This window comes from Petaurus breviceps, unplaced genomic scaffold (assembly GCF_028583685.1).
Source record: "Petaurus breviceps papuanus isolate PSGF00001 unplaced genomic scaffold, PetGlider_PUasm1.0 90845, whole genome shotgun sequence".
Classification (NCBI taxonomy): domain Eukaryota; kingdom Metazoa; phylum Chordata; class Mammalia; order Diprotodontia; family Petauridae; genus Petaurus; species Petaurus breviceps.
The window spans coordinates 7,623,735-7,637,944 of record NW_027187359.1 but is presented as its reverse complement, the minus strand read 5'-3'; the positions used below and the strand labels follow the sequence as shown (position 1 = coordinate 7,637,944).

Sequence of the window (14,210 nt, the reverse complement as noted above, 5' to 3'; positions counted from 1 at the left end):
CCAAAGTTCCTAAGAGAGACCTTGAGAGTGTCCTTGTATTGTGTCTTCTGACTACCATGTGAGTGCCTTCCCTGTGTGAGTTCTCCATAAAGCAGTCTTTTAATTTCTTATTCCTACTTCAAATGTTCTCTTTTTGCCACTGTCAACACTGTTGCATTTAATTGCCCCCAAACCTGCCATTAGTTTCTTTCTTTTGAATTGTTTTTACTACTACTAGGGCCTTGATTCTCTTCATATATGGATCATACTACCTAAGTAAATGGAATCTACAGGCTACTATGCATTTTCCAGACAGATAAAATTATTGTAAAACATGTACATTAGTCAGTCAAGATTAAATCCTCAAAACACTTTTTGGCACAGTCAATAAGTCTGACCTCATCAGTCTCATATTAGCAGGTGACAGAGAAATAGAAGAACTAGGATAGATCCTCTAACGCCAAAGTTACTCAGAAGTTAGTTCATCACGGAAACTGTGTGTATGTTGAATAACTATACATGTTGGATTCGTTGAAAAGCAAGAACACAATAAAAAAGAAGCTCATTCCTCAACAGTACCTCTAAAACACTACAGCAGATCAGGTGAAACTTCTTATAAATTTACTCTACTATAGTCCTATTCTCCTTACTCAGACAAAGTGATCACTAAAAAACAAAGTAAAATATACAGATGATCTTATACCAAAGAAGAGACCAGAGAGAATATATAAGCACTGGAAGGTCAAAATTCTCTACTGGGCCAAGGAAAAGGGAAGAAAAGGTGGAACTTGTGTTTACAAATTTCAGACTGAAAATTTTAGTTAGAAACTGCACCCCCCCTCTCCCACACATAAGCCATTTTGGATCATACATCCTAGAATGTTAAACAAATCTTCTGTACAGGAATCCAGGACATTTAATTCCATTCCGATCTAGGAAAGACTCAGAACCTCTAGGCATCTGTTACAGTAGCACATTATGTTTCTGCCCAGGGTGTATACTAGGTTGTTTCTATCTCCCCAAACTGGAGATTTATCAGCCTGATGATATGTGACATCTGGAAGAATACCCAGCAACTTCAGCTACCTAAGCAGAAGACCTTACCCTATGTGTCAAGATCCCTGATATCAGGACCCCTCCTCTAGATTTTGGGGAAAGGGATAGGAACATAGTAATGAGGCTACTGAAGAGTAAAGGCTCTCATACAATGATGGGAGTATCATCTGCTAAAAAGGATTCATCTACCTGGAGGCTAATGCAACAGAACCCATAAGATACAATGACATGAACTGTTAGTCTGGTTAGAAGGCAGTTTTGTGTCAGCTTGGTGCAGAGGAACATGCTAGAACTGACTACTTAGGACACCAATAAGTCTCCACATGGTTGTCTGTCTGGCTTCTTAGATAAACAGAACTATTGCTATAAAGTTCAGCTAATGGCAGTCACAAAACAAATTCCTTTAGCTGAATTTGTTAGAAATCCACACCTGGATAGTTGGATTGGTAGTAGAGGAAGGAGGTTATAATTTCTGAAATCATGGGATCCAGAATGTTTATGTGAGTATACAGAAAGAAGCTAGAGTGTCTTCAATGGATCACAAAGAGCTGTAAGGAAATTTAGGAGAGACTATGGTCTCATTCCATCTTTTACAGGTAAGTAAACTGAAGCTCAGAAAAGATGGAGCTTTCCTAAGGTCATAGAACTATTCAAATCCAGGTTGTCTGACTGCAAATGAAGGATTCTTTCCACTAAACCATGTTACTTTTCCAAAAATTTTAGTTTATGTTAGATATTTTAAAATTTCCTTTTGAAAAATGTTGCTCAGGGGCGGCCAGGTAGTACAGAGAGTAAGAGCACTGGCTCCAGTGTTTGGAAAGACTTGGAGATCGAATCCCGGGCTCAGACACTTAGCACCCACCCATAAACACCTGGTCATGAAACCTTGAGCAAGTTACTTAACCCCGATTGCTTAGGGGTGGCCAGGTGGCTCAGCGAGTAAGAGCACTGGCTCCAGTGTTGGGATGACCTGGATCAAATCCGGGCTCAGATACTCAGCACCACACCCAGAAATAACTGGCCGTGTAACCTTGAGCAAGTTACTTAACCCCGATTGCTTTAAAAAAAAATGTTGCTCATATTTTCTGAAAAATAGGTAGATTTAGATCATCATCTTATATGTCCCCACAGAAGTGCTGGCATTTACAGATTACATTTCAAGGCACAGGGCTAGACAGATCAAGCGTTATTGTCAATAAATTATTATTAGTACTGGAGTAAATAATTTTATTTCTATTGATGACCAATGGCCCATTGAAAAATATCAATTGAGGGATCACAAAGATATAAAGCAACTTAGTTGACATTTGTTTTTAAAGGAAAAGTATAATATTCTATTGTATGATTTTAAAATTAAAAGCAAGGCTTTAAATTTAATTGAACTAAAAACAGGGTAACATAAAATAATTTAACAAATAAAAAATTCAGTTCCATATTACTGTCACTAAAAAGCTTAAGACATACAGGTTCTCCGGAATATTTATTATAATACACCTTGAAGAACAGTGTTAGACATCTTATGGCTCTTTGGCCATAACATTTAAATATTAATGATTCTATCATTTTATGGTACTTGTCCCAAAAGTCAAGCAGATTTGAGACAAAAGCTCTTACTGATATCGTGGTCTAGAAGCATAGAAATAGAGACTATGATACCATGAAGCATCAAAGTAATAAGAGGCCAAGATAGTTCAATAATAATCTCAAATGTTTTTCAAAAGGAAACAGCAAACAAATAATTGAATCATTCTTTCTAGTTGGCTAAAAGAATGTATAGAATTTAAGTAAAGAACAATTCATTAAAGACACATAAGCTCTGAAAATGAAATCTTGTGTGATTTATATGAGTCCATATCAACAGTGAGTAGTTGCTAAGTAGAATCTGGCAGGGCAAGAACCAGTAGAAGCCTTGACCAAATAGTACTAGGGACCACCTTATTTCCCTGTTACTGGAAATGTCCTACACTCATCAAAACCCCCTTCAAGCTTCTCAAAGCCTTCTATGAAAGTCTAAATTTCTCTCTTGGCTTCTAGTATTTAATTGTCTTTTAACATCATCCTTTTTGTATGTCTTTTCCCTCTCACCAATCAAGTAAATATACTTTGGGTTCTCCTCTCTCATCATTTTGAAGGACAAAGTCAGGACTGAGAAAAATCCTTACATTGCTTCTAAACTCATTAAGTTCCATGTTGAGATTCTATAGTGATTCTACACAGAACTGAACATTACAACAAAGGTGGTAAATATTAATGTGCACCAGACATCACAAAATACAAAATAAGATATGACACCAGGTAAATAAGCTCACAGGCTATAGTACTGACAGACTCCTAAGAAAAGATAAGCATCAATCAAAAAGGAAAAACAAAATGAAGCAAAAGCAGAATAAAGTGACTCCAGAGGTGATTTAGCCCAACCCCTCATTTTATAAATAGGAAACTGAACTCCAGATAGATTTTTTTAATGGTAGAGAAAGCATAGGGAGGGAAGTATGAGGCTTGGTCTTAATTTTGAATCTTAGGAATGAGAGCTAATTCATTTAGTAGATATTCATTAAGCCCCTGCTATAAACAAGGCACAGTGCTAAGTGCTGTAGGTTATAAAGTGAATAATAGATGAATGAGTAAGGCATGGTCTTAAGTAAGGACTTAAACCCTAGAGGCAGAAGTGGGGAACTTGTGACCTTGAGGCCCTCTAGGTCCTTAAGGGTGGTCTTTTGACGGACTCCAAACTTCACAAAACAAATCCCCCCAAAAAAGAATTTGTTCTGTAAAACTTGGACTTGGTCAAAAGGCCAAACCCAAGGTCCCAGAAGGCCACATGTGGCCTCAAGGCTGAAGGTTACCCACCCCTGATGGACTGTCTTTATCTTAGAGGTCTCTGGAATGTATTGTGAAATTTTTTGGAAGGTAGCAAACACCAAAAGAGTGAGTGTTTAAAATGGATTCAAAAAAGGAAAGAGAAAATTTTCCAGTTAGCTAAGAGGGGGAGAAGGAAAGAACAGGAAGAATGGAAGGAGGCAATATGATGTCGTAGAAAGGCTCAAATCCCAGCTCAGGGACACCCCATCCCCTGCCATCCTTGGGGAGATGGTTCAACCTCTCTGGACTTTAGTGTTCTCATATGTAAAATGAGGAGGCTGGATAAATTACCTTGAAGATTCTCTTCCAATCTAAAGCTGGAAAGGACCACAGAGGCCATCTAACACAATCTCATTTTACTGATGACAAGACAGATGGGGCAGAGGGTAAATGGCTGGGTTTGTTAAGCAAGGCCCTGGTCCTCTGGCAGAGCTCTTCCTCAATGGAAGACTGCCCCCTGGTGGGCCTGTGGATCTACGGTGAGAAAAAGAGGCAGGCTGGGAGATCAATTTATCCTAAGAGCCAGGGTTAGAACACACTCCACCAAGCCTGTTCGCATCCATGCTCTCCGAAAAGCATGCCCTCTCCATAGCTTCACCTGCCAGAGTCCTACACCTGTTCTTTTCTGATTCTTCCAATCTGATGATGCAGTCTCTGAACCTTCACTCTTAAACCATCTGACTTGAATGAATACCTCTAGGCTTTAAATCCTAGAAGGCAGGGACTGTGCCTTGCTCATTTATTTCTTACTTTATAGCCCATAGCACTTAGCATTGTGTTTACTGAGTAGAATGAATTAACTTTCATTCCTCAAATTCAACAAAACAGGCCCAAACTCTCCCTTCTGCTTTCTCTACCATTAAAAAAAAAATCTATGTGGGGTGGTTAGGTGGAGCAGTGAATAGAGAGCATCAAGGCCTGAAGTTATGAGGACCTAAGTTCAAATATGACCTCAGACACCTGACACACTTACTAGCTGTGTGACTGTGTGACTTTGGGCAAGTCACTTAACCCCAATTGCCTTCCCCCTCCAAAAAGAATGAAAAAAAAAAATCTACCTGGAGCTCAGTTTCCTCGTTTGTAAAAGGGTCATGTTGGGTCAGATTGCCCTCAGGGTCACTTTCAGCTCAAAACCTATGATCCTAGGCACCTATATTCAGGTACAGGCACTAAGTCTGATTGATTATTCTTCTGAAATGCCTCTCATTTCCATCCTTTTATGGTTTAAATGTCTATGAGAAACACAGAAAGGCTTACTAAGAATAGAGCTGTTAAATTCTGAAAGGGCTCTAATGGGAAATATGGAATCTCTTTTCTTGGAGATCTTTAAATTCAAAGGGCATTCTTACCTTAGGGATAGCAGGGTCCATTCCCACCAGTGTCCTGCTGGAGGTGTTGCTGGTTTCCTCCCCTGTTCCCCAGCTATGGCTCTACTAGGTGTGAGTTGGTGGAGAACTGAAATGCCACCAGCTAAAGAACATGAGAGCTGCCACTGAGGTCAGGAAACAGTTAATTATCTTGGAAAGTTTATGTTTTAACTGCTTATAACTAGGGGGCTGGAATAAATTTCTGAGGTCACTTTTCTTTCTGTGATTTCATAATTCAATTGAACACACAATTATTAAGCACCTATGCTAGGTGCTGGAGATTTCTGGAGATACCAAGTTGAAAAATAGCATGATTTCTTGTCCTTAAGGACAGAAGTTATTAACAGAGGAATATTAATAGTGGTGATGAAGAGGTACATCAATGTATGATACAAGGTAGAATGTGACAAGTGCAAAGGAGAGGTCTAGAAAGAGGACTATGATAAATCTGAGGCAAAGGAATGACTTTCAGCTGATGATAGGAGGCAGTAATCAGGGAAAATTTCATAGAGCACACAAACTTGAGCTGAATCTTGAAGGAAGATAGGGGTTTCAACTGGCAGAAATGCAAAGTAAACCAAAAGATGCATTCTAGGCATAGACACTAGAGTACACAAATGTATAGAAGTAAGAGAAAGCAAGATAAGGCAAGGGAACATCCTAGTGATCTAGTCTGTCAGTACTGTAAGACAAATGGAAGACTTGGGGGGAGTGGGAGCTTTGTGGAAGAGGGTGCAGGTAGCACTTAACACTGCACACAGGAGATGTCTTTGGGATGCTTTTATTGCATTAGGATATTTTGGGGGAGTCAGATAATGGGAAGGAGGCTGATATATCTTGGATCAAAATAGTAGTAAAAGTGAGTGGACTGAGTGAAGGGGAGAGAGATTGGTTAAGGTCAGGAATAGCAGTGCAAATGTAACTTCTTTAGTGCATGGTTTGGGTCTTTTTCCTTTTGAGTTATTAATGTATTGAGCTTGAAGGACAGGAACAAGGGAGGTATACATCAGCATCTCATACAGATAATATAAAAACATAAGCTATCAATAAAAACATTTTAAAAAAGAAATAATCTAGAAAGTATTTCTAAGAATCTTAAGCTCTAGGCAAAAAGAAAATAAAACAACAACAATAAAACCCAACCTGAAGTCCTTAAAGATTCAAATGGTTTTTTCATCACCACTGCTTATCAAAAGTAAAAACTTCAGAAAGGACACATTTAACAAATGATCAGTTATATGAAAACAAGATTTAGATTTCTGAATCATAGCTTAAAATATAGGCATAATAAACTCTTGCTAACGCATTATAATATAACAACAAGGACTGGCAAAATGTTTTGGTTTGGTGGCTCTCTAACCTAATCAAAAAGTTTTTTTTTTTAAAGCAATTGGGGTTAAGTAACTTGCCCAAGGTTACACAGCCGGTTCTTTTTTTGTGTGGGTGTTAAGCCAGAACCGATCTGGGGTCCTCCTGACTCCGAGGCCGGCACTCTTACTCACTGCGCCACCTAGCTGCCCCATCAAAAAGGTTTTAAGCTAAAAAGAAAATACTGTTTATACACATCTACTAAGACCAAATGACAGAGAGAGTATTATAACAGCAGGAGGAAACACAGAAGTAGAGACAGCCAGAAATTCACAGGAGACAAAAATCCAAGAAAGGAACTAGCAATAAAAACCCATGGCCTCTTATAAATAATGCCTGATTGCATCAAGTGCCTAACAACCTGGGGGAGCTAGAGATCCTAGTATAGAAAGGCAAATCAGATAACAGGTTCCACTGACATTGTGGAATTGGAATTACAACTGAAATATGGCACTGAAAGGGAACATTAGACCAAAGAAACAGAATAGGAAAAAAGAGCAGCATTAAGAAGCTATACTCATGCAAGGAAATCCAGGACCCAGAGGGATCATGAAATTATAGATTTAGGGTTGGAATGGAATTTAGAAGCCTAGTCCCACACCCTCATTTTACAGATGAGAAACTGAGGCCTAGAGATGTTAAATAACCAAGTTTCACAGGTAATAAAATAGAAGAGTCAAAGGAGGGGGAGAAAAAGAAGAAATAATAAATAGGGGAGTGGTGGCCTGGGAAATGTGTTTTGGTCTGGGAAGTCACAGGGATGGTGAGTGGCACAAAATGGCAATCAATGGACGTACCCTTTCCAGAAGCAATCATGGCTGGTATCTATATAGCACTTCAAGGTTTTAGAACTACTTTAAAAATATTATCTTATTTTATTCTCACAACCACTTTGGGAGGCAGAGACTATTATTTCCCCTCCTCCCCCATTTTACAGACAAAGAAAATGAGGCAGACACAGAGGCTAAGTGACTTTTCCACGGTCAAACAGCTAGTAAACATTTGAAGCTGGATTTGAACTCAGGTTTTTGTGACTTGATTTAATTACAATTCAGTGGGGAAGAAAGTGAGGCGAGGGATGGGACTGGCATTGGCAGGTTGGAAAATGGCTAAGTAAACCAAATGTGGTTGGGTCATGGTAGGGAATTATCTGAATGAGGACAAATGGAAGAAGCAGAACCAATATCTTGACAGAAATATTATTAGTTATTACACACTCAGAAGGAGAAACAGATATTATTAGTTTAAGAAATTGATCACAAACCTATCATGGAGCAATAAAAGCATTCTGAGGCAGCATGTGCCAGGCAAATCAAACCACCATTACTACCTCCTCTCAGACTCAACTGAAGACATCCCAGTACTCTAAACCTGAGTTCTGGCAAGACAAACGGAACACTTGGGGGTGGGGGGAGGTGCGAGCTTTGTGGAAGAGGTGCATACTTTACACTGCATACAGAAGATGTCTTTGGGATGATTTTATTGCTCTAGGATATTTTGGCCCCTCACCAACCCTGCTCCTAGCTCAGGTCTTTTAGCTATCAGTGAGGGGAACAATTACTGTGAAGAAAGGGCCCACATATATTGCTACCACCAGCACCAACCAATGGCCAAGTGCTATCAATGGCAAAATAAAGTAAAAAAAAGCCCCCAGAGTAACAACAGCAGTCCCAGACAACTGGTCCTGCTACCAGTCTAATTCTGAGAGGCATCTGGAGATGGGAGATTGGAGGTCAGTAGAGAGTTTGGAGTAGGATAGGAAGATTTGAGAAGAATCAGCATAAAGATTGTAATCTTTATTACATGAGATCACCAAATATAATATAGTATAGAGGGAGAAGAAGGCCCAGGAAGAGAGCCTTGTGGGACACCTCCTGTTAGAGAGAGTGGTCTGGACAAAGATCTAATAAAGCAGACAGAGGATTTGTCTGATAGGTAGGAAGAGAACCAGGAGAGAGGGGTGTTTTGAAAACCTAGAGAGAAGGAAGTATCTAGCAGAAGAAAGGTAATCAACCATATCAAAGACTGCAGAAAAGTCAAGGAGAATGAAGACTGAGAAAAGACCACACTGGATTTGGTAATTAAAAATCACTGGTAATTTTGGACAGAGCAGTTTTGGTGCATTGTAAAGGGTTAAAAAGAGAGTGAAGGGAGAGAAAGTAGATGCCCCTCTTATAGATGGCCTTTTCAAGGAGTTTAGCTACAGTGAAGAGCTATTGGACGATCATGTGGATGGAAACCTCAAGTGAGGGTTTTGTAGAGGATGGAGAAGACAAAGGTATATTTGTAGGCAGTAAGGAAGGAGTGAATAGATAGGGAGGGATTGAAAATAAGTGATGAGAATGGGGATGAAAAGAAGGCAATCTGTTGGAGGAGAAGGGATAGAATGGGAACAACTAAACAAGGAGAGGGGTTCATCTTAGCGAGGAGTACAGCTGCCTCTTCATGAAATGGGTGAAGAAAGAGAAAGTCACAGAAGACATCTGATAGGAGATGAAGAAGAGGGAAGAAGAGAAAACTTACAGTGAATGGCCTCAATTTTTTTTTCTGTAAAATATGAGGCAAGGTTCTCAACTGAGAGAGTGGAAGGATGGGGATCCATGGGAGGACTGAGGAGGAAAAAGAAAAGGTCTGGAAGAGACATTGTGTAGAGCAGGACAGGAAGGTTGAGAACTGCCTAGCAGCAGTGGAGGCCCATCTAACTTGAAGCTGAAACCTCTATTTGTGCTGTTTCCTCCATTAGAATGTGAGCTCCTTGATACCAGGGACTATATTTCTTTTTCTATTTCTGTTCTCAGTGTTTAGTGCTTAATAAATGCTTTTTCATTCATTCATGGAGGTATAATATAGTAGCAATGAAGGATTCCAGTCATATGTACATCTACTAGAATTTATTGCCAAAAATATAGAGGTTAATACATTTTTAAATTTATTTCAATGATATTTTCATTCTTCAAAAAGCACCAGAAACAATAAAGGAAACTGATATTCTGGACCTTATTCTGACTGGTAAGGAAGTCAAGTCAATAAGAATTTGTTAATTATATTATATTAATTATATACCAAGCACTATGCTTTAAGCATGAAGTAGAAATGATGGGAACTCTGGGTAAAGAAGACTTCAAAAAGTTTAGAGAAAGGTTAAGTAAGATCCCATAGCCTAAAATTTTTCAAGGGAAGCTGGCTTATGATGGATGAGAAGTACTCAAGGCTGAAATTCTGTTGACAAATAATTTCTATGAGAAAGAAAAGGAGAACTATTTAAAATTTGATGTAGATGTATAGACAACCCATTTGTTAACCAATTTAAAAAAAATTTAAAAGATATGAGCAGAAGATGGAAATAAAGAAACTTAACAGAGAATGAATTACAAAAGAGTAGCAGTCCTTCAAGGATAGTGTGAATTGAAAGTGGTGAAAAAGTTTCAAGAGAACAGAAAAGGTTTCTTAGTTATGTTTGGGGCAAAGGAAAGTTCAAAGAGGGGATATAGGAAGGCTGCTCATAGTGGATGGGATGGTGATAATAAGATGATGAAGAAAACAGTCATCTGTCAATTTTCATTTGCTTCTATTTTCTCTACCAAAGAGGATGATCTTTATACTAGGAAAGATGGAACAAAAATAGAGGGAGTTGAATGACAAGATAAATAAGGATGTGGCACAAGTACACCTAGCTGCCCTTAATCAGTTCAATTTACCAGGTCCAGATCAGCTATATCCTAGGGTTATTGAAACAAGTGTTGAGTGTTAATGTTAACCTGCTGTCGACGATCATTGAAAACTGTGTAAAATCGGTGAGGTTTCACAGGCCTAGAGATAGGCAAATGCCCCGATTTTTTTGCCCAATTTTTCAAAGAGAAATGTGTAGACTCTTCAGACTTATGGCCAGTAGGTGTGATTTGGATTCCTGGCAAAATTCTAGAATGTATTATTATAAAGGGATAGTTTGTGAGCATTTAGGAAGGGAAGAAGTGATCACAATGAGTTAGCCTGTTTTCCCCTAAAACAGCTTATGGTAGACTAACCCCATTTCCTTCTTTAATAGAATAACTAAAGCTCATACAAATAGTTTTCAAAAAGAGAAAAGATTTAGATAAATACGATGCACACCTAGTTTTCAGTAAAGCACCTGACAGAATTTCCCATGACATCCTTGTATACAAGATGGAAAGATGTGGGCTCGAGAGATTCAAACCTGGCAGAATGACCAGATCCACAAAGCAGTCATTTGTGGATCAATGTGAATCTAGATGGAGATTTCTAGTGAAGTGTACAGAGTGATCTGTTTTTGGCCGTGTTCAATAGACTTATCAATGATTTCAATGAAGGCGTAGGTGGCATCTTAATCTGCTGATGACATAAAACTGGGAGGGAGAGTTAACAAACTGGAAGAGTGTCAGGATCCTAAACTAACAAGCTAGAATGATGAGCCAAATCTAAAGGATTAAACTTTAATTGAAATAAATGCAAAGTCCTTCAAAAAAGAAACTGTAAAAGTAATGGATGGAAGAGTTGTTGTGAAAAAGACCTGGGGATTTTAACAGACAAATTCAATGGGAATCAAACAGTATGACATGGCAGTCAAGAAACCTAACACATTCTCAGGCTACATTTTAGAACGGCATTGCATCCAATATTTTCGTTGTTCAGTAGTCATGTCCAATTCTTCATGACCCCATTTGGGGTTTTCTTGGCAGATACTAGAGTGGCTTGTCGTTTCCTTCTTCAGTTCATTTTATAGAAGGGGAAACTGAGATGTACTGGTTTAAGTGACTTGCCCAGGGTCACAAAGCTAGTGTCTGAGGCCAAATTTGAACTCAGGTCTTACTTCCTGATTCCGGGTCCAGCCATCTATCCACTGTGCCACCTAACTGCCCCACATCAAGTACTAGAGACATGATAGTTCTGCTATCTTCTGCCCTCATCTGGAACAATGTATTCGGTTTTGGTAACGAAATTTTATGAAGGACAGTCAGTGACAAATCCTAACATAAGCGGAAGAAGGCAACCATGCCACATAAGACTTATTTAAAACAATTATGGAAGTTGAATCTAAGAAGAGATTTGGTGGAGATTTCATAGCTGTCCTCCAATACGTAGAAGAGGCTCAACCCTGCTCTGCTTGTCTTCAGAAGGTAGAACTGGAAGCAAGGATACAAAATGCAAAAACGCAGATTTCCATGTGACATATGGAAACATTTTGCTAAGCATGATTACTAGCCACCTGTCAAGAATGATATGGAAAGGATATTTAGGCATAGGCTGGCCTAGAGACCTCTGAGTTCTCTTCCAAGTCTATGATTCTGTGAAACTTGTGGCCAAGCTAAGCTAGGGTAGGCTCTCTGAATTATATCAGCTAAAATTACTTATCCTTTTTCATATCTAGAGAAGAGTGCCCAGGGGTAAGCATCAGAGATACCCAAAGAAGGTTATGCGATGTGAAATAATGCTGGTTATTGCCAAATTGGGGACCACATGCATTAGGAATATGATTTTGATGGTCATATAAAAATTGGAGAAACTTGAAACTGAGAATCCAGTTACAATATTATTATGATAATATGACAATAATTACAATAAATCTATTACAATAATCTAGGCAATTAAGGCCTGAACTAGTGTTGTGGTAGTATGAGAAGAAAGGGCAGATTCCAGACATACTAAGGAAATAGAATTGATAGGATTTGACAACTGATTGGGGAAGGGGTGAAGAGAAGATCCACAAATTATTCTGAGTTTGGGATGCTGGAGCTATCAAAAGAAAAAAGGGAAGTTGGGAAGAGGGATAGATTTGGGGTTTTATTTTAGGTGCCTACACAGAAGTCATCATCAAAACCACAGGAATAAATGAAAAGGTCAGGGGCTCTCTTGAACTCTAATTTTTCTATTGATAATCCTAGGTTACTCCTATCATTAATCTTTGCTTCTAATTCTGAGTCGCTGAGTGTTGCTGGAAAAAGTCACAAAAATCATTCTCATTGGGTTCATTATAAAGACATGCAACTTGGCCTTTACAAGCTTAAGAGTCATCTTTTTATTCATCTCTTATTTAATACCAATCACACTCCCCATAACAAGTATTTTAAACCTCTTTTCTACTCGAGTGCTATACTCCACTCTTTGTGGATGCTCTCATTTCCTACACTGAGAATGACTGAGTGCCCTCATTCCCCCTCTTTCATACCTCAAAATCTTTTTGTCTTTACCTATTTGTTCCTCCTTTTCTCTGGTGTCAGAAGATGATGTGGCCTTATTCCTTGTCAGGGTCAAACCTCTCAGTTGTGCCTTTGATTCCATTCCCTTCCTTTCTCCATTGTGATCAGATTGTGTGAGAGACTAATGTCTCTCATCTTTAATCTCTCTTCTCTGAAGTTTTTCCCCTCTGACTACAAATATGGTCAAGTTTAAAAAAAGGCTTCCTTTGTCCCTACTATCCTCTATGCTTCCTGCCAAACTTTCAGGAGTGGTTTACATTTGCTGCCTCTGTCTCCCCCACCCCAACCTCAAACCCCTACAATCTTGCTTCTATCTCCTGTCTACTGAAATTGCTTTTTAAGATTAATAAAGATCTTTTAATGGCCAAATCCAATCACCTTTCCTAAATCTTAGTCTCATCCTCTATGTCCTCTGCATAGATCTGAAACCACTGCTCATTGCCTTCTTTCTTTATTCTCTTCTCCAACTTCTGTGACTCTGCTCTCCCTTGGTTATCCTGCCTCCCTGAGCACTCCTTTTCCATTTTCTCTGGCTCATCTTCATCTTTCTGCTCCCTAAGTATAGATTCTCATTCCAGGTTCTGTTCTTGTTCCTCTTATTTTCTCTGTCCTTTGAGGAGCTCAATCATTTCCATGGCTTCAATGATTATGCATTTGACTCCAAACAAATATAAATATTTAACCCCAAGTTCCCCTGTGAGTTCTGGTCTTAACGTTTCTAACTGTCTGATAGGTAGCATAATCTGATTGTCCCGTCAACATTCTGGAATGCACCAAGTCTAAAACGGGATTCTTTATCTTTTCCCCTCAAACTTGTGCCTCGTCCATGCTCCAGTCGCTAGACTTTGTAAACTCAAGAGTCATTTTTGGCTCTTTTATCTTCTTCACATACATTCTACATATCAATAATATTCTTATATCCAATAATACTCTTGTACATGTTCCTTTTTCTCTACTCTCACTGCCACCACCAATGATTAGGATATAGACACAGATGGCCTGCTTACAAAATTTTTCAGAGGACACAAAGGTAGGAGGTATTACTGGAGTTATTTCTGGGTGTGGTGCTGAGTATCTGAGCCCGGGATTCGATTTCCAGGTCATCCCGACACTGGAGCCGGTGCTCTTACTCGCTGAGCCACCTGGCCACCCCTAAAATATAGGTTTGTTTTTATTTTGGAGGGGGGAAGTCTGGGCAATTGGGGTTAGGTGACTTGCCCAAGGTCACACGGCTAGTAAGTATTAAGTGTCTGAGGCCAAATTTGAACTCAGGTCCTCCTGACTCCAGGGCTAGTGCTCTATTCACTGTGCCACCTAGCCGCCCCAAGACCCCCCATATCTTGGCAGGTTAGAAAATTTATTT

At 39.2% G+C, this 14,210-nt stretch overlaps 2 protein-coding genes across 5 annotated transcripts in view; both read right to left on the bottom strand.

Moving 5' to 3' along the window:
- The window catches only part of TMEM214 (transmembrane protein 214), a 131,929-nt gene that overhangs the window by 52,854 nt on the left and 64,865 nt on the right, over nt 1-14,210 (bottom strand). The gene's annotated exons all lie outside the window — the stretch shown is intronic.
- Nucleotides 1-14,210, bottom strand: part of MAPRE3 (microtubule associated protein RP/EB family member 3) — an 85,451-nt gene that overhangs the window by 33,258 nt on the left and 37,983 nt on the right. The window lies entirely within an intron of this gene.